This window comes from Copadichromis virginalis, linkage group LG15 (assembly GCF_057382275.1).
Source record: "Copadichromis virginalis isolate Kocher_CV1m ecotype Utaka linkage group LG15, C_Virginalis_male_GT1.1, whole genome shotgun sequence".
Lineage (NCBI taxonomy): Eukaryota > Metazoa > Chordata > Actinopteri > Cichliformes > Cichlidae > Copadichromis > Copadichromis virginalis.
Window position 1 is genome coordinate 39,627,300 of NC_140632.1, and position 20,374 is coordinate 39,647,673.

Genomic DNA, 20,374 nt, shown 5'->3' on the forward strand with positions numbered 1-20,374 from the left:
AAAATATGTCCTGTAAAAGTCAAAAGTAATGCTAAACTGACAATGCATATTAAAAAGAAGTGGCTAACCCACACTTACAGAGGGAAAAAATGCGTTTTTGAGTGCAGAACAATGTGTTAAACCTCAAAACTACCACCACAGTTAACACTGAAAGCAATGCTCCATTGTCAGATCTGCAGGTTTGTCTTTGCTCATTGTTTTTGTCAGGATAAATCTCACTCAGAAGCACCATTCACCCGATTTATCTGTTTACCTGAAACAAAAAAAAACTCTCCAGTGCAAGATTATGTACAAATTGTAAAATAAAGTTCATTTTAACAGCAGAAGCTCACGTTTCAGTGGTGTCAGTAGTCAGGTCTTCATAAAATACAGGCAAACAAATATTTGCCAACCCTTTCCTCACCCCTCTCTCTAACTGCGGTTTGTTTATCCCGACACGGTGACCTTCGACGTGGATAAACTTGGTGTGTAAGCAGGTTTATTTTCATTATTGAGGACAGGGAAATATGATCTCACACTGACTGTTTGTCTCTGTTAGAGAATGTGGACTATACAGCCTCTAGCTTTGCGTGTGGCCTTCTCACCATTCAAGATCTTCTCTAATTCCCTGCCTTTTGCTGAGGGAGAGACTCGCCCTTTGTCAAACATTGATTCAGAAGTAGGCCAGGAGCCGAGGGGCTGAGAGCTTGGTTCCTCCCACGGAGGAACAAGCCAGCCTCTGGAAACAGAAGTAGAGAATACTGTCAGCAGAATCAGAGTGAAACTATTTAAGACGAATGGGTTATTGACTGAAAGAAGCATGTGAGTCACATCTGACCAAACATAGCTGTGACTGTCTGATTGTCAAGTCTGAGATCATTTTCAGGATCTAAGGATTTCTGTAGGATATGATGAAATTGCATGAAAGACATTTTGCTGTCGATGAAAAGATTTAATGTGTGTTTCCAGAGTGCACCGAACGTCTCCAGCATCATTTTCCGTCTCCAGGAAACGTGAAACAATGAATCTTTTGCAGAAAGCAGATTTAAAAGAGACATTTAAAAAGCTATTTGTTTAACTAATCCTCTGTTTAAGATCGACTGAGATGTTATAATCATTTTTAAAATAAATTCACACCAATTCTTTTACTTTAATCAAGTGCTTAAATGCATTTTATGAGCCATCCATCCATTTTCTTCAGTAAATTCAGGGTAGTTGTCGGGTTGAAGCTCGTCACTGCTGTCACGGGGCAAGCTGTGGGCTGGCTCGCAGAGTACGAGTATTTCCAATCTGTGCTCTGTGGTGTGTATGTGGGTGTGTTTTATTGCAGATCTCTGTTTTTCTTTTAATTAATTTTTTTAGTATATAGAGAGCCTGTTTATGTCCCATGTTTTTATCAGAGGCACAGGTCACGCAGTCTATCACAGGGCTGAGACAGAGAGGCAGACAACCATTCACAATCATACCTACGAACCAATTTAGAATCACAAATTCACCTAACATGCATGTCTTTGCACCAGGAGGAAGCCAGAGTACCGGGAAAGAATCCCAGCAGGCTTGGGCAGAACATGTAATTTCCACACATCAAAGGCAGCCAGAGGATTCAAACTCAGGACCTTGTTGCTGTGACACTGTTAACCACTGCACCACCGGTGATCAAGCCAGTCAATTTGGTATTTCTTTCAAAAACAGAGCACAGTGTGACTGTTCTTGCAAGTAGTATGCATTCATGTATTTGTTGAAAGTTTGTTTAAGAAGTTCATTTTCAAACCCTCTGGTTATTTCTCTGAGGTTATCAATAGCTGCTGCAATAGCTTCTGCAGCAGTCACTCCTGTGAACGGAAAACACTGCCAATTATAGATGCCATCAGCGTGAATGAAGGCGATTGTGTACAAGCAAAGGAAAACCTCTGAAACCACAAACAGTAACTGGCAGCACAAAAGTAACTTCCCATACTCTTGAAGTCAAAGGGGACCCTTTAACTGCTTACTCTTTTCTTCCCCCAGCCTCCTTTGTCCTGTCCCCAACTTCAAATGTGCAGATTTGCGGCCCATGGGCGACTCAGATCCGGTCCCGTTGAGGTGAAAAATCCAATTAACCTGCAGCTCCAGCTGCCTTCGTTATAATCCCCTCCCATAATTATGAAATTACTAGATGCAGGATTTCAAATGAAAAAAGGATGAGAGCGACTGGCTCAGGAAAAAAAAGATGAAATAAGCCATTCCCTGCCAGTATACAGAGTTCCCATTTACCTCAAGGAGGAACAGCTATTTCCTATGACTGAATTTGAAGGTGAAGCCCACAAAGTCCTTGTAATCAGAATAAGACAAATCCTAAGCACAAACATGAGGACAGTAAGGATCGCGAACTAGTCGTTGAGATTAATGGATAGACTGGCCAGACAATTATGCATTTAGACATCAATGTCTAGCTTATTGAAATATATCAAAACCGTGCCAGTGTGAGCGCTTTGGAGTCTCCAGTGGTGTAAATGTGTACTTCTGAAGGGCTTTAAGTCTTAAAACATCCCTCAGCTTCCTTCTGACTTGCCTGGCGTCTCCTGACGAAACAACTAAACAACAGACTGCAGTGAGGTGCGATACATGGCGATTAACTTATTTGTATGAAGTTTCTTGATTGCATTTAAACTGTGAAAAAAAATTAAAGCGGTTTCATAAATGTTCTTGCGATCTCATTAAATGGTAAATGGCCTGTATTTGTATAGCGCTTTTCTAGTCCCTAAGGACCCCAAAGCGCTTTACACAACCTGTCATCCACCCATTCACACACTGGTGATGGCAGCTACATTGTAGCCACAGCCACCCTGGGGCGCACTGACAGAGGCGAGGCTGCCGGACACTGGCGCCACCGGGCCCTCTGACCACCACCAGTAGGCAACGGGTGAAGCGTCTCACCCAAGGACACAACGACCGAGACTGTCCAAGCCGGGGCTCGAACCGGCAACCTTCCGATTACAAGGCGAACTCCCAACTCTTGAGCCACGATCATTAAAAGTCATTGTAGATGCTGTTCCAGCCTTTCACAAACAGAGAGCAAAATAAACCATTCATCCCCAGACTTTTGAATTTGTCAAAGATCTGCTGTCTTTCCTCACTCTTAGTGCAGGTCCTTCCATCTCAATACGCCTGCCTCCAGGTCTGCGAACATTAAAAACTGTGAGCCTCGCAAAGCAACCGTGTTGGATTAGTGCGCCCTTAACATTGACATAAACAATCGAAAGGAGTTCAAATAAAATTGTCATATTATAAACATGCAATGATGGAACCAGTGTACTGTTAACCAGAAATAAGAGAAAACACACAAGTAATTAAAGTGAAGCAGAAAAACTGAAGGCAATTAGCTGATAACACACCTACGAAGAAAAAGGAAATAAAATATAATATTTGTACTGGCAGGTGTAGCAGTACCAGTACTGTATCATTTCATCTGGACTGTTTCTGACTAATATATGCAGTGCATCACACACTGCACATGTCCAGTTCCCACAGAGTTTAATAAATTGTATAATACAATTTTCTTATGTAATTACATGAGTTATCACATAGTTTTTAGTAATCAGGAATGATGCATTCTTTAAATCTTGTGTTCAGGTCCTTCACAACAGAGAGACTCCGTCCTATCAGTAAATCTAATATTCGTCTGATAAACTCATTGGCACTTGCCGGAGGGAAGCCTCAAGCAATAACTACAGGATCTCCTGCTGTGTACAAGCTTCTGCAGGCCAATACAGATAACTCCCACTCACAAGACACCTACTGTATGCCGTGTCTCATGTAAAATAATCCATTATAGTGCTGTATTCACACAGCAGTAACATCTTTATTCATCATTTGACAAGAGGAGAAGGAATATGTAACCAGTTAATGTCCACTCGCCTAGCCTGCTTGTTTCTAAAGGACATTTAAGAAGGAAATATGATACGGCTGGAAAGCTACTGCAATCTTTGCATTGCTTTCATTCTAACCAGGATATTCACAGAGACAAAACAAAGCACATTTTCCCGTAACTTAAATCAGAGTGAGTAAGACAACTCGGATATCTAAAGCAAAAAAATGATAACACTTAAAAACACTGCCGCCATAAAGTACTCGTGTTTGCACAGAGAAATATTCAATGCCATCATAATCAAAGGTCTGAGCAGATAATAATAATAATAATAGCAATAATAACTACATTCCTAACTGCATGGTAATGTAATGCAGTACTGATGAAAACATTACATACGTGTTAATATAAAATTGTAACTGTTGGAATCTTTTTGTAAAATATGCATTACATTTTTGAGGCTCATTACTATATTTATAATTGGTAAACAGAAGTGGGGGGGTAACCTTGGTGTGCATTCCAGCTGAATATTGATTTTGAGTTTCCTTGCTGGTGGCAAATGTGCAAGGAGGCTATGAAGAGAAGATATAAAATATATTATGAATGTCTCTGTTGGATTGTAGTTTCTCATTAAGATTCAGAGGGGCCTTTGCAATGGAACCTTGTCATGCTAATCCTGGGCAAGTGGTCCACAGGGTCCCAGGAACTGTGCGCGAGCATAACCTCGAAGAACATTTTTTTTTGTTCGTCTGTGATCTTTGTCATATTACTCGGATTGCCTTTGTGTTGTCATTGTCCTATTTGTGTAGTAGTTTGTCTTAGTCAAATATCTGGTTATAAGAGCAAAACGCACAGCTTGCTCCACTTCTCTTTGCTGTGAAAGAGAACAGAAAGAGAAAGGATTTTCCATACAAGCAAAGCAGCCTGTATTTTTCAGAGTATGCCCAACAAGTGTTGAAAAAGCAAAGAAATTTAGTTGTTTATGAAATGATTTGGGTTCAGGTCACTTGTTTTATTAATGAATAATCAGTTAGTTCATGTGTTCAAATGCAGAATAGTCTGACCTAAAGCAATAAAACAAGAACAAATAAAGCCATCAGAGAAAATGAATATACAGTATGCTCTATAATTTAATGTCGACTGAACTGTAGGTCAGTTTCAATATAGCATGAGTGAAGTGTTGTGAGATCTAATCTGATTTCATTTTATTAAAATGAGAATGCAGTTCTAGGAATCCATCGCACTTCTCTGATTCATATCAACATCTTTTGTTTTCTCGTTTTACTCTTGGCCAATAACGGCACACGGAGCTACTTTGTTGCCTGACTATGTGCAAATACACCTTAAAGTAAAGGGCCACAGTTTAGAATGGCACTGGTGAAATGTTTCAATTGTCATCATTGTACAAGAATATAAATAAAGGGTGTCCGAGTCGTTTCTGTACTTTAAACCAAGCCCAACACATTACTTTTGCTAGTGGCTGGATGGTGCTATTATATGCAGTGCCATTGTTGCATCCTTAGAGGAAAGCCCTGAAATCTACCCACAGTACATTTCTTAGCTGATGAAATTACTGGCATGACCTTTAAAGCCTCTCTTTAAACTTCTTATGTCTGAAACGACAATAAAATGTCTTGTCAATCATGTAAATTACATCTCAGATTCAATGGATCACATTGCAGATAGGAACAGAGAAAAGCATTATGTTGACTGAAAAAGGGAGGACAAGCAATTAATGATACCTGAGCTGGGGTTTCAGATCCCCAACAATCATAAATGATCAGATGGTCTAATGTCAGGCACGCTTCCGCCTTCCAAGTCATTTCTCCGTTAATTCAGAAGGATAAATTACTTTGCGCTTATTTGTGATAATCATAGTATTGACACTCAGCTCTATGAATGGTGCCTATTACATGTTCTAGCAAAAGCCCTGGAAATAGACTTTTATTATGAATGTATTTCAATAAGTGTAATGGAATACGCTCGTGCCTCCACCTGATTGATTCGTTTTACCCTTTGTGTACAGCCTGGCTGCAAAGGTCCTCGCTTTCATATCATTTTAATAAGCGACTCAGGCCTGATGTTGTAATTAAATGCATAAGCCTACACTGTAATGCAATCATTATGGCAAATGTTCATTTTGCTGTCTGGCTTTTGGGGAAATGCAATATTTCCTCGCTGCATATGTACTCTTCAACTAAGTTAAAGCAGAGCCTGGGGGATTCCAACAGATGCTCGATGGTTGTGTTGTCTTGAGTACATCAGGGCTTTTCAGCTTGAAGGTGATATCAAGTATGAACCACATTACGACTCACTTCGACGTTATGGCTCACAGCTGTGACTGGGTAGCTCGGTGAAGTCAGTTCTTCGGCTGATAAAGGAAGAACAGCTGGATGGCTGAATTTTTTGTGCTTTAAATGCAGTCAGGCTGGTGCAACTTGAAAGAAACGTTAAAAAAATCAAATATTTATGTATGTCAGCAGTGCAATATTGAGATTAAGATCAGGAAGAAGAAATCATGTGGAAAAGTGTAAAGGCATGTTCATACTACATAGCTCTGACACCAGTTATCTAAAACAGTGGTGTGGGCATGGCATACAGGAAATTTAGGTAATCGAATGCATAAAAGCTTACTGGTATAGGTATATACTCTTAACACATCTGCACTTTGGGCGCAACCTTTGATGTCCCTTTTCAGGAATTGCGGGAAATGTCTCTGTTTGTTTTGTGTCCAACAGTAAAATGAGTCTCTGCCCTTGTACGTTAGCTTGGCCACTGGAGATCGGATACTGTGTGGCTGTGAAGTCATGTGGACTAGTGGACATAGCAGCCATTCAAACAACCATGTTTTGACTTTGATACCCAGTGTTCTCAATGGCTCAACTGGAATAGGGGGAAGAAGGTGAGATGAATCTATTTATACCTTCTTGTTTCATTGATGGCTAATGTCGCCACTGAAACCACCTACAACAGGACACAATTTGCTTCCACACAAAACCTGCAGTTTAAAAAATAGACACCATCATGTAGATGTAGTCTAACAAACAGATTTTCTTTTTGGTTCAGTAGGCAGACAAGATTAAGCACTTAAATTCCAGAACCCCCCCCCCCCCCCTCCCCCCAGGCTAAAATAACAGATACCATCACTGCCCACACAAGCTAACTGCAACCCCTGCATTCAGTGATTTTAAATGGGGTCATTTAGTAGCACAAATGCCAATCCTATTTTCACATTGAGTTTCAAGTTGCTGATGCCATATTGAGATTTGTTTTTGGATGCAAAAAATAAAAAAAAGACTAAGCCACTTACATTTGTATTCACAGGGCGGCTCCAGTATCTGCAGGGCCTGTCTTTATGTGGCCAGTGTGCCAGCAGTATTGGAGGAGAACCAGATGCAGAGACTCACAAGTGAAACTGAGGCCACAGCCACAGTATCAACATGTGTCATCTGGATAGACGTGTCAATTTAAGTGTGCCGCATGCAATGCGCTGTGCCTTGAGCGGCGCTCCATGCATTAATTTCCTGTTGTCTGAGTTCAAAGTGTTTGTCACCCTGTGTCAGTCACATTGCCGGCTCCTCTCTCGCTGCTCGGGGACCCCTCTGCAGTTGCAGGAAATGTTGTTTTCCCTCAGCAGTACACTGGGTCACTTGGTCGATAGCGGCAGAGGTCCGCTGGGGTCAGGTCAGCTGACAGGAGTACCCACTGTCACCACTGCATGATAAAATGCTCCGAGGATTAGTGGCTAGTCTCCGAACAGAGGAGGGAGGAAACATACAGACAGATGAGTAAGGGAAGAGGTAAAGGGTGATGTTACAGAGGAGAGTGGGTGGAAGTAGAAAGCAGTCAAGCCAAACAAAAATTTTACTCTGCAGAAATTCTGTGCTGTGAGCGATACGTAACGACCGTGTGAGAGCCTACGTCTGCTGGACAAACTAGACGGCTGGACAAAAACAAAGGTCCACTTGATTAAAACAGTGCTGCAGATTAACCAGGCCCTCTGTACATATTTGCTCAGAAGCATTAATCAACACTGGATAGACTACTCTGAATAATAAGCAAGGTGATTATACAGCCCTGAAATGCTGCTCGCGTGCATGATTTGGGCATGAGCTGGTTTACAAGCCACTTGATGGTTGAAAGTGATATAACAACACCAATTGTGAAACACAATAGTAAATCAGTGAGCAATCAGCGTGTGTTTTATTTATTTTAAAATTCCCACCTCCACCAGAAACATATCTGATTAATGGCTTAATTTAACATCTGCGAGGAATCAGAGATGCTTAAAGAAAAAGAAAAAGCTACAGAAATAAAGTATCGCCGTTTTATTTACTGCATGATGAATATAATCAAATCTTAAACAAATACGTCGAAATGCTGACTAAAATGTTAATCTTGTATTTATTTACTTACAATTAAATCACTTCACAAAATGTGATATCCGTGATATTAATACACCGTTTTAGCAGCAACGCTGTGCTCTGCGAGCTATGATTAGGCTTTCGTGATGGTTAAAATGTGCTTTGTTTTCCTCCAAGTACTCATTATGTGAACAATTTACTAACAGAAATGAACTCTTTCTATTGTTATTATGCTTTTTTTCATGAAAACTTCTTTGTCTTGGTCGCCGCCGGAAAGAGATCCACAACTGACAGCCAACATTATGAATTTGTGCATATTTACCCAAAAGCTGCCACCACGACTCATGTTATCTTTAATTCACAGCAGTTCAGCAACATCACAAACCAACCAAAAAATATTATTGACTCATAATATATTGATATAATTGGCATTGATTTGCAATCTGACACTTTTTAGTGCCAGTTTCCATTTGACAAAGAACCCAATAACAAAAAGGCATCATTATAGCACATCCTCTAATTAACCTCATGAATATATATTGGTTTGTTAGTTTTTCCACCATCTTAGATTTTCACCTTTGCATCTAATCATCACCCTCAGCCACAGCAGCTCAACGTTATTAAGCCACAGCACAGTGAAAGAAAATGCTGACTTATCCTTTCGCACTAACACCACATTTTATTCCGATGCATTTTCCCCCCCATATCTCTTACAGCTAAAGTTGACCGACTGATGGGCAGGAGACAGCGTCACTTTTCAACTTCCCTCAAACTGACTGACAATGATCGTTTTAAATCCTCCTCACAGGATTGCAGTGCTCAAAGTAATGGTGATAAGTACTAATTGGGATCATATACATCATGGTTAATTCCCCAGCCTTTACAATATAGTTTACATGGCATCACGAGTCTGCTCACAGTCAATCTGGAGAATCCATTACATCAATGAGAAAAAGTTGTCAGCAGTCAATTAATATTGGAACAGCCATGCAGTGGGCAAGCCACTTGCCTGTCTTAAAAATGCCTGCAAGTGAAAGTATTAGGAAGGATTAAGAAATTAATCTTGTAACAGTGCAAGCAGGTGACAGGAAGCTGAAACAACTCAGTGCAAGAAATTTAAAACTGGTCATAGTGGATTAAAAGAAAATTTACATTTGCAGGTCTAGTTTGATGTTTTTCAGTGTAATTCTCATATAACCTTTTCTCCAAGTTATTTATCCTGTGATGGAAACTGTTTCTATTTCATTTCTCATTTCCTTTTATGCTTTCCAATACCTCCAGCAGGTGTGCAGTTGGGAATATTTGGCATTTTAAATGCATTCCGGTCACCAGGATGAGTCGAACGCTCAGGCTGGTGAAGACCAATGCTAAGGATGACTAATATCCTGTTTTAAACCAAGGTTTGAATTTTTCAACCGTGAATGCGTTTTTGTGTTTTCTGTCCTAAATTCAGAAGGGCTAATGGCTTATAGATCAAAAGAGAAAGACCATTTTTCTGCTACATTTGCTACAAGTTTAAAGGCTTTCATGGCTGAAAACTTCAATTTAATAAAGTGGGATCGATGCCGTGCCCATATATATATATACACATATATATATTTATATGCCTAACAATCATTGGCAGTGTGCAAAATATATCCAGAGCAATACACACTGGCTTATAGTGTGTAGAAAAAAAACATTACCCTGAACTCACCTATTTCTTCGGATATCAGTGGGGCTGGTTCACTGTCATGAGTGTGAGTTTGGGGAGATGCGTGGGACAGCTGAGCCAGAGGTTTGCCGTGGCACCAGGTCGTCAGATTAGTGATTAAACATATGTGCGGAGGATCTGCCTGCACCAATTACACGTTGGCTAAAGGAACACAAACACATTATTTTCTGTTAGAAATGAAGTAAGCTAACTAATACTAGGAAAGTCAAGCAGTTTCTTTCATATGGACTTTGTTATGAGTTAAATTTCCACCTATCTTAATTTCTTTTTTGAAACTGGACATAAGTTTTCAATGGAGAGACTCTTCCGTCTGGTGCACCTGGACCAAACCAAATCATGAAATAAGGAGGGGGGGGCGGCTGGGTCAGAGGGTGACTGGATTTTATTTTTTATTGCCAAAAATAAAGCAACCTGATTATTGTGACGGTTAATTATTGTAATAATTTTAATACTAAAAAAAGACTAGTTGACTAGTCTACTGTTTACTAGTTAGACATCACTTTTCTCCCCCTTACGGCGCCCCTGACCGTGAGGTCCATGCAAGCGTAAAAACTGTAAGTATGCCAGATAGGTATGCTAGTAGTGATGGGATTTCCGGGTCTTTTTAGTGAGCCGAGCTGAAAGAGCCGAATCTTTCGGCTCCGAACCAGATCTTCAGGTTGTTTGGTTGCTTTAATTAATTTATTATTAACAATAATATAAAATTATGCACAAAAGGAATTACTAATGTAAAAAAAAGTTGTTTTACTTATATATGTTTATATATAAATGTATCCGGTGGCCCCTAGAGACAAGACACGTACAAATTCCAAAACACATTTCTAACGTTAACTGAACTTCCAAAACAGAGCTACCTAGATCACTTAAATTACACAATTGAAAGCATATGTATATTATTTGTGTATTTATACACAAGCATTCATATATATTCAAATAATTTAAAAAAAATGTTCATTTACCTGTTACTACCACACACCAAATCCGGTTGTTGGTACTTGCTGGCACTAGGTAACAAAAGTTCAACACTGCGCCTAGCATCCTGGAGCATACTGTTGTCTTTTGTACGTGTTTTGAGTTTTTACGTGTTTGAAGTTTGTACGTGCTTTGTCTCTAGGGGCCACCGTAAATATACTTTTATTTATTCACATAAAATGTAATAAATAAATCATATAATACAAAAACCAACTATTCACATTTCAACTTTTAACTATTTAAATTTTCAGCTTTTTCCTTTTAAATATAAATTAAAATATGAAAACAAAAAGAAGATGCACATTCTCTGTCATATGGGCCTGCATGAATAAACTTTCTGAATCCTTAAACTATTTCTGAAAATAGTTGTGGATGATTACTATCCGGTCGTTAAGTCTGACGTCACCAGCCGTGTCTGGGCCTAAACTCTGCTGCAGCTCCATATATCAAACGATTACTATGGTATTACTGAGAGTTGAAAAACTGTCTAAAGTCTTTCATCTTTAATAAAATGATCAGCGTTCTGCTCTACCAGGTGTAACAATTGAGTTTAACATCCAAGCATCCATGAAAACGGAATTTATGACATTTAATGGAGTTAGAAGTTAGCAGGAAGTTAGCTCGCTAGCTTCTATCTAAATACAATATAGCATGTCCTGACGGCGGGGTTTTGGAAACAATTCAAACGTACAGCTCTGCTATCACTTCCAACATAAATGAAGACAGAAAACGAAACAGCAGTGACGTTTGTAGGGTTACTGAAGTTTAGCTAGCTGGTATATAATGATGTGCTACGTGACCGCTAGCGACACAGCTATGTTAGCATAATATAAACAAGCTAACTTTTTTTCCACTCAATAAAAGTTAACGTGAGTGTTCTCGGTGGTCAGGAACAAATGTAATTGCATGGCAGGATGCTTCAGCCAGGAGAACAACTGAGATAATCCATCCACAATACGAGGTTAGTCATTCATATACTGCTGCATATTCATATACTGCTGCCATACATGAGCGCCTACAAAGCGGCCTCATACGGCGTGCGGCGCGCGGTGAGAGATGCGAAACGCCGGTACCGGGAACGTGTGGAGTCCCGCTTCCACCAGGGCGATACACGGAGTATGTGGCACGGACTACGCACCATTACGGACTACAAAGCCAGGGACACTGCGCCGATCAACGCCAACTCTGCATTCACCAACGAGCTGAATCAGTTCTACGCCCGTTTCGAGGTTAGCCAGGCGGCTAATGCTATCTACCGCCTGACTACCGAGGACAGTGACGTCATCAGCGAGAGACCGGTGACCAGCATCACGGAGCATGACGTCCGAGCGGCATTGAGGAGAGTGAACACAAGGAAAGCGGCGGGGCCAGACGGCATCACCGGCCGTCTGCTGCGCTGCTGTGCTGACCAGCTAGCAGGTGTGTTCACTTACATCTTCAACGAGTCCCTGGCGAAGTCTGTGGTCCCCACATGCTTCAAAAGATCCACCATCATCCCTGTGCCCAAGAACAGCAAACCCTCATCCCTGAACAATTACCGGCCAGTTGCACTGACCTCGGTAGTAATGAAGGTGTTTGAGAGGCTGCTGAAGAACATCATCTCCTCCTCCATCCCAGACACCACAGATCCGCTGCAGTTCGCCTACCGATCCAACAGATCCACAGAGGATGCCATCGCCCACGTCCTACACACCACTCTCAGCTATGTGGACAAGAAACAGGGTAACTATGTGCGAATGCTTTTTGTTGATTACAGTTCAGCATTTAACACAATAGTGCCCTGCAGACTGTTCACACAGCTCAGGGATCTGGGACTTAACAGCTGTCTATGTGCATGGGTGTTGGACTTCCTCACTGGCAGAACTCAGGTGGTGAGGGTGGGTAGATGCGTCTCTAACAGCATCACCATCAACACAGGAGCACCTCAGGGATGTGTCCTCTCGCCACTGCTCTACTCCCTCTACACTTCAGACTGTGTGGCCACCCATGGCTCCAACATCATTGTGAAGTTTGCTGACGACACAGTGGTGTTGGGTGCCATCTCCAACAACGATGACGCAGTCTACATGGATAAAGTGAGGAATCTGGCATCATGGTGCCAGGACAACCACCTCCAGCTGAACGTCGGCAAGACCAAGGAGCTGGTGGTGGACTTCAGAAGGGGTCAGCACAGAGACTACAAGCCCATTATCATCAATGGAGCTCCAGTGGAGAGGGTGCAGTCCTTCAAGTATCTTGGTGTCCACATCTCCTCAGACCTGACATGGGCTGCCCACATTCAGGTCCAGACCAAAAAGGCTAGGCAGCGCCTGTATCACCTACGACAACTGAGGAAGTTCAGGGTCTCTCCAAAGATCCTCAGGATTTTCTATGCAGGCGCTGTGGAGAGCATCCTCACACAGAACATGACATCGTGACTCAAGAGACTCAAGAGGAGCTTCTATCCCCAAGCCATCCGGGCCCTAAACACACACACCCGCCCTCTCACATCATCTATAATTGACTGAGACAGGACTCTTCCAGACACTCTAAACCCAGGCACAATGTACACTCCAAAGTCCTTTAATTTCAAATATTTTTATATCGTCTATTCTGTAAAATAGTCAGATGTCTATTCTTATTATATGTTCTTCCTCTACTACCCCCCCCCCCCCCCCCCCCCCCATTTTTGCACATGTCGAGGAGCGTGTCAGGCTACATTTCACTGTGTGTTATACTTGTATAACTATGCATGTGACAAATAAAGAACCTTGAACCTTTAAATAATTTGCAAAGAAGCTGATGATGCTTAGATTAATTGTGCCAGCTGTATATGGTCTAGTATGAAGACAATATGCAGTATATTGTCAGTGTAGGAAATGTAAATTAGCCAAGATATAGAGCTCTACTGAGCCACTACAACCAATTGTAGGGTTCCCAATTGAGCAAAGAAGTTGATTCTGTACTTTAGCTTCTACCTAAGTAAAGAATGTCTGTATTTTTGCCACCTCTACCGCACTGTGCAAAAACAGTTTGGTTGTTATGTGTATTGAGCTTTTTGAAATGTTGAATTTGAAATTATATGCCACTTTAAGTAACTCTGTTTATCCTTGAAGTAATGCAAGCATAGCTTTACATCTGAACCGTCACAGGGATGAGAGGAGAACAGGATGTGTGCAGGTGGTGTCATGTGGTTACTTACATAACAGTCTCTAAAAGGACCAGCTCATAAAAACCTGGCATCTCTTAACAGTATTTCATAATAAAATGCCAATCGGATTTAATTATAATTCATTCATAATTCACAGCTTTGAACTTTTCTAGCGTCTAACTCAGTTGGATGTGTATTTAACCTGTTAATTCACTGGTAGGCCTACAAAGTCAAAGTTGCACCAGATAATCTAAATAAAAGTGGTAAGTCATACTTGCAGGGGTGGATCTAGAAAGGTGGCATGTGCCACCCCAAAATGATCCCTTGCCAGCCCTAGTGCCACAAGGTATCTTACCAACGTGTACATAATAAGCAAATACTCCTGTGTGCTATAGACTACAGTATACACACCTACTTACTGTTTTTTGTTTGTTTGTTTTTGTTCAGCCTGCGTCTGTTAATTAATTTGTGTTAATTAATTACAGCTCAAACGGCAAAAAATGCACGTGCTCTTTGCCAGCCCGTTCCCAGCCTGTAACCAGCGCGCTATGCTGTTAAGGGCAATCATTGGTTAATGGTAGTCATATGACTGATGCAAGCCAGTCCTTTTATTGAGCAAAACTGTGATTAATAGTTAAATATTACTGTTGAGGGGCACAGACACACACACACACACACACACACACACACACACACACACACACACATAGTGCCTTGTCTTAGAACCATTGGGGGGGTTTACGATGGGAGGTGCTTGTGTTGTTGTGTATTGTAACAGTTTGTCAATAAATAGCTGCGAGGAGAGCTGCTCTTTGAAGGATTTGGGCTGGAGACAGGTGAGGAGCATTGCTCCACTGCCTGGTTCTGACCAAAGCTCTCCCTCGCTAGCGAGTTAAAAAAGACTGGTTGAAGATGTTCTGTTTTGTCTTGTGTTCTTCATGAGGAATAAGTCTCTAAACTAGCGGGCCTGTGGAAACACAGACCCAACACTTTTATTACCAAGTTGAACCTGCCAATTAGTTTTGGTATGAATTACTCTTCCAAGATGAAGAGCATGCTTAGATGTCCTAACTAGGCCTTCCTGTTTTTTGTTTTTTTTTACTTTCACAGTGCACTGAAAGTTTTGTTTGGTCATGGAACATGCAGCACTTGTACATAAAAGGCCAAAGCTGACTGTACTTCCTCAGGAGGCTGAGGTCCTTCAACATCTGCAGGAAGCTCCTGAGGATGTTTTATCAGTCGGTGGTTGCAGGAGTACTGTTCTATGCTGTGGTTTGCTGGGGGAGCAGCACAGCAAAGAAGGACTCATCCTGGCTGGAAAAACAAATCAGGCTGGCTCTGTGGGGAAATCCTCTAGTTGAAAATCCTGTTTAAAAAAAGTACTTGGGACAATTGTGTTGGTGACAGCTTTTGTTATAATATCAATAATATTCATATGAATATGGGATACTGTTACATGTTTGCACAGACTTTTGTGGAATATGGAGACACTCCTGGCATTATATGAGCAAAGTGAGACTCATTTTTTAGGGTTGGTGGAGATGAGTGTGAAGATCCAAACAATCCCTGTCAGTGATGGAGAAGCTTTGATGGAAATATTTGGTAAAAAGTTCACCAGCATGAAGGAAATGAAGTTTCAAACTTTCCTTAGGAGGAGCCCAGCACGCCTGCTTAAAGAAAAGTGAGTGTGGCGATGTGGATGCTTGCAGCGACTGCTGTATAGAGGCCATCCTGCTACACATGAAACACATCAGAGTCATAATTGTTATTTTAGTCACGTGTTTGTTTATTATCCTTATTGTTTTATCTGGGACTGTTTGCAGACATCTCAGAGAGAGGAGACACCAGCATCTGAACAGAGACTCAAACCAGCAACCTGCAGCTCCCTGCTTGGCTGCTCCAGTTTTCTCCTCACTCATGTTGCCCACCAGTGATTTCTAGCTGCCCAGCCACACAGCAGGCTAGAATATGCGCTGAGCCTCAGCACCCAATACTTGGACATGTTTTCTTTATTAAATAATGAACCAGACCCCAAAAGTAAACAGCTGTTATTGCTAGGCAACGGGAGCAGCCTTTGGCGATGCAGCACCTGACATTCCTGACCATGTGGGCGGAGCATGCATGAAATGGAATGTTCAGTAGAACTGTGCAACACAAGCACTTAGTTCCAGCATGTTTCATTGTATCCAGACACAGCTAGAGACACATCTACAGCAGCATCTCTGTGCAGGACAAACGACAGTTGACGAAGAAACATCGAAAACTTCACTTCACTCCTCTACAAAACGTTGGCTCCTTTGTTTAAAAGGCCAAAATGAATCAGGGGAGAACGAGAAGAGGATCGGCGAGTGCTTCACCTCACAATTCAGTACAGCTGATTAACCTGCAAGAAGAACTTCAAATGATACAGGCTGAAAATTTCAAATTAAAAGAAGAGGCAGAAAAATCAAGAGGAGAAGCTAAAGATTCAAAGTTTGAAACTGATGTAGTATTGCAGGAATTACTGCATGTGGGTCTCAAACTTAAAGGAGAGAAAATGGGAAAACAACAGGCAGAAAAGGAGAATGAAAAGATGAAGAAAGAACTGTTGGAAGCTCAAAAAGCATTGGAGGAAGAGAAAAGCACAGCACAAGAAGCCAAAAATAAATATCAAACTGCAAAGAAGGAGGCAGGAAATGTGATGCAGGAATTACAGGAGGTGCAGGAAGCTTTTGGAGAGGGAAAAAGGAAAATGCAGTTGGCAACTCAAGAAGCTGCAAATGTAACAGCTGAAGCTGAAACACTAAGGAAGGAATTACTGCATGTAAAGCAACAACTTGAAGAGGAGAAAAGACGTAAAGATGAGGCAGAAAATGAGATTGAAAATTTGAAGAAAGAATTGTTGGAAGCTCAAAAAGTGTTGGAGGAAGAGAAAATTAAAATACAGGAAGCAAAGAAAGAAATGGAAGATACAAAGAGTCACACTGAAAACATGAAGAAGGAACTGATGAAAGTGCAAGAAGAACTTGCAGAAGAGAAAATTGAGGTGAAGGTATTGAAGAAAGAAATGACGGTGACCAAGAAAGACTGCAAAGACGCACTGAAAGAAATGCGAAAGCACAAAAAGGAAGCTAAAGAGCTCCTCAAACACAAAGGGAAACTGGCCAAACAGCAGCTGAAAGAAAAATTTAAAGATGCCGAGGAGCAGCTCAACAAGACCTTAAACGAACTGAAGGCAAAAGAAAAAGAAAAGCAAGCTGAGGACAGGAGGGGATTCTGGAGCAGACTGCTGAGAAAGAACTGACCCAGCAGCATCAATAGTTTCTTCCCCCTCTCTCCACCTTTCTTTCACCCCATCCTTCTTCTTGGGACGTTTGCTTGTTTTTTAAAAACTGAAATGCACAAATAAAATTGCCATAACTTGACCTCATGTTGCCTGCTTCTTTTCTTGTGTGTCTGTGGATGTAAAACAGTAACACACTTTCTGCTCTGTGTCTTTAATTGTAAATAAGTGCAATATGTTTTCATTTTAAAATGCAGTGCAAAAAACTTCTGCTCTGAATCTTTTTTTTAGCAAAAAGCTTTTTTTTGCCTGTTGTGGAAGTTTTCCATTTAAATAAAGCCTGCAGACGAGCGGTGAGCGGTAGCTAACATTCTTTAATCAAACACACAAAGAACAGACAACCAAGCTTGATGAAGTCCCTGCATGACCGCGGGACAGACGGTCAGCAGAGTCTGAGCCCAGCATGGCTCTCAGTTAAATATCTCCAGGAACAAAAGGCAGCACACAGCTGTTTCACACCTTAAGGTTCACACTCCCTTGCTGCCTCCCAGAGTCCTCAAAGAGACAAAAGACTCTTCCTGTGGAGTTGTCTGCTTCCCCCAACTTCCTTACTAGACCCCCACCATTTGTCTTACTGTATGAGTGTGAGACATGTTAAAATCCAGTGGCACCAAGGCATCATACAATAAAATAATGTGATTAATACATAAGTAAAAGAAATTCCTATACATGCCCCTTCCTGATTTCTTATGTTTTAACATGCACACTGTGTTCTGTTGATCTTATGTGCTGCACAATAATGTTTAACATTTAGTATTTACTGTCATATTCCCATATATCATTGTGATGTTGTTTATTCTATTACTCTTGTTCTCTTCTGCTTGCTTTCTTTTTTCTTTCTCAGCAGGTGATCCAGGTGATTGATATATGCATTTTTTTTCTCTGCCCGTTCTGTTGGTTTTTGTTTTTTGCCCTTCTCCCCCGTCCCTCTTCTCAGCTGTTTCTCTTCCCCTCTTTCTTTCTCCCCTTCTTTCCCCCAGTCAAGTCTGTCCTGTATTCAGTAAGTGAAAATAAAATAAACAATAAAAGGTGAATCAAATGGACCATTACGGCAAGGCTGGGATGGTCAGTTTGGTAAAGTAAATCCGTTGGGCATCTTTCTTTGCCTTTAGACAACAATTCTGATGCAAAAGAGCCAAACGGGACAGGCCAAAAAAAAAAAAAAAAAAAAAAAAAGAACTGAGGGGATTGAACTACCAGAAGGCAACATTGCAGACATAGAGGACAGTTACAAGTACCTGGGGATCCCGCAGGCGAATGGGAACCATGAAGAGGCCGCTAGAAAACCTGCAACCACCAAGTACCTGCAGAGGGTCAGGCAAGTCCTGAGGAGTCAGCTGAACGGTAAGAACAAGATCCAGGCCATCAACACGTACGCCCTGCCCGTGATCAGGTACCCTGCTGGGGTAATAGGCTGGCCAAAGGAGGAGATAGAAGCCACTGACATAAAGACAAGAAAGCTCCTTACCATGCATGGAGGGTTTCACCCCAAGTCCAGCACCCTGAGGCTGTACGCTAAGCGGAAGGAAGGGGGCCGGGGACTGGTGAGTGTCAGCACCACAGTCCAGGATGAGACAACGAACATCCAAGAATACATTGGGAAGATGGCCCCAACTGACCGAGTGAATACCTCAGGCAGCAGAAACCCAAGAAAGAGGAGGGAGACGAGGAACCATCATGGAAGGACAGGCCCCTGCATGGTATGTACCACCGGCAGATAGAGGAGGTGGCTGATATCCAGAAATCCTACCAGTGGCTGGACAAAGCTGGACTGAAAGACAGCACAGAGGCACTAATCATGGCAGCACAAGAACAAGCTCTGAGCACAAGATCCATAGAGGCTGGGGTCTATCACACCAGGCAAGACCCCAGGTGCAGGCTGTGTAAAGATGCCCCAGAGACAATCCAGCACATAACAGCAGGGTGCAAGATGCTAGCAGGCAAGGCATACATGGAACGCCATAACCAAGTGGCCGGCATAGTGTACAGGAACATCTGTGCCGAGTATAACCTGGAAGTCCCGAGGTCAAAATGGGAGATGCCCCCAAGGGTGGTGGAGAATGACCGAGCTAAGATCCTGTGGGACTTCCAGATACAGACGGACAAAATGGTGGTGGCTAACCAACCGGACATAGTGGTGGTAGACAAACAGAAGAAGACGGCCGTAGTGATCGATGTAGCGGTTCCGAATGACAGCAATATCAGGAAGAAGGAACACGAGAAGCTGGAGAAATACCAGGGGCTCAGAGAAGAGCTCGAGAGGATGTGGAGGGTGAAGGTAACGGTGGTCCCCGTGGTAATCGGAGCACTCGGTGTGGTGACTCCCAAGCTAGGCGAGTGGCTCCAGCAGATCCCGGGAATAACATCGGAGATCTCTGTCCAGAAGAGCGCAGTCCTGGGAACAGCTAAGATACTGCGCAGGACCCTCCCAGGCCTCTGGTAGAGGACCCGAGCTTGAAGGATAAACCGCCCGCAGGGGCGTGCTGGGTGTTTTATATATATATATATATATATATTAGGGGTGCAACGATATTCGTATCGATATTGAACCGTTCGATACAGTGCTTTCGGTTCGGTACGCATATGTATCGAACAATACAAAATTTGTAATTTATTTTATCAACTTTCCTTCTGACGATGCTGTCTGTGTTGAGCGCTCAGTGAATCTGCGTTCGACTACTCCGCCTAGGCTCGACAGTGCAGCCTAGGCGGAGTAGTCGAACGCAGATTCACTGAGCGCTCAACACAGACAGCATCGTCAGAAGGAAGAGCGCAGGGCAAGCTAGCGAGACAGAAGTTAAGCTCTCCTTGCAACATGGACCTCCCCCACCCTCATTCAGATCTGGCGTTTGGAATTATTTTGGTTTTCATGTGACGTATGACCCTGAAGGTAAGCGAGTCATGGACTAAAGTAAAACAGTATGTTGGATGTGCCATGCAATGCTCAATTACATGGGTGGGAACTAGTGTGTTAGCGCAGTTAGCTCGTTAACGTGTTGGCCGTGTTGTGGCGTTAAGGTCATTTCAACGAGATTAACCTGAAAGC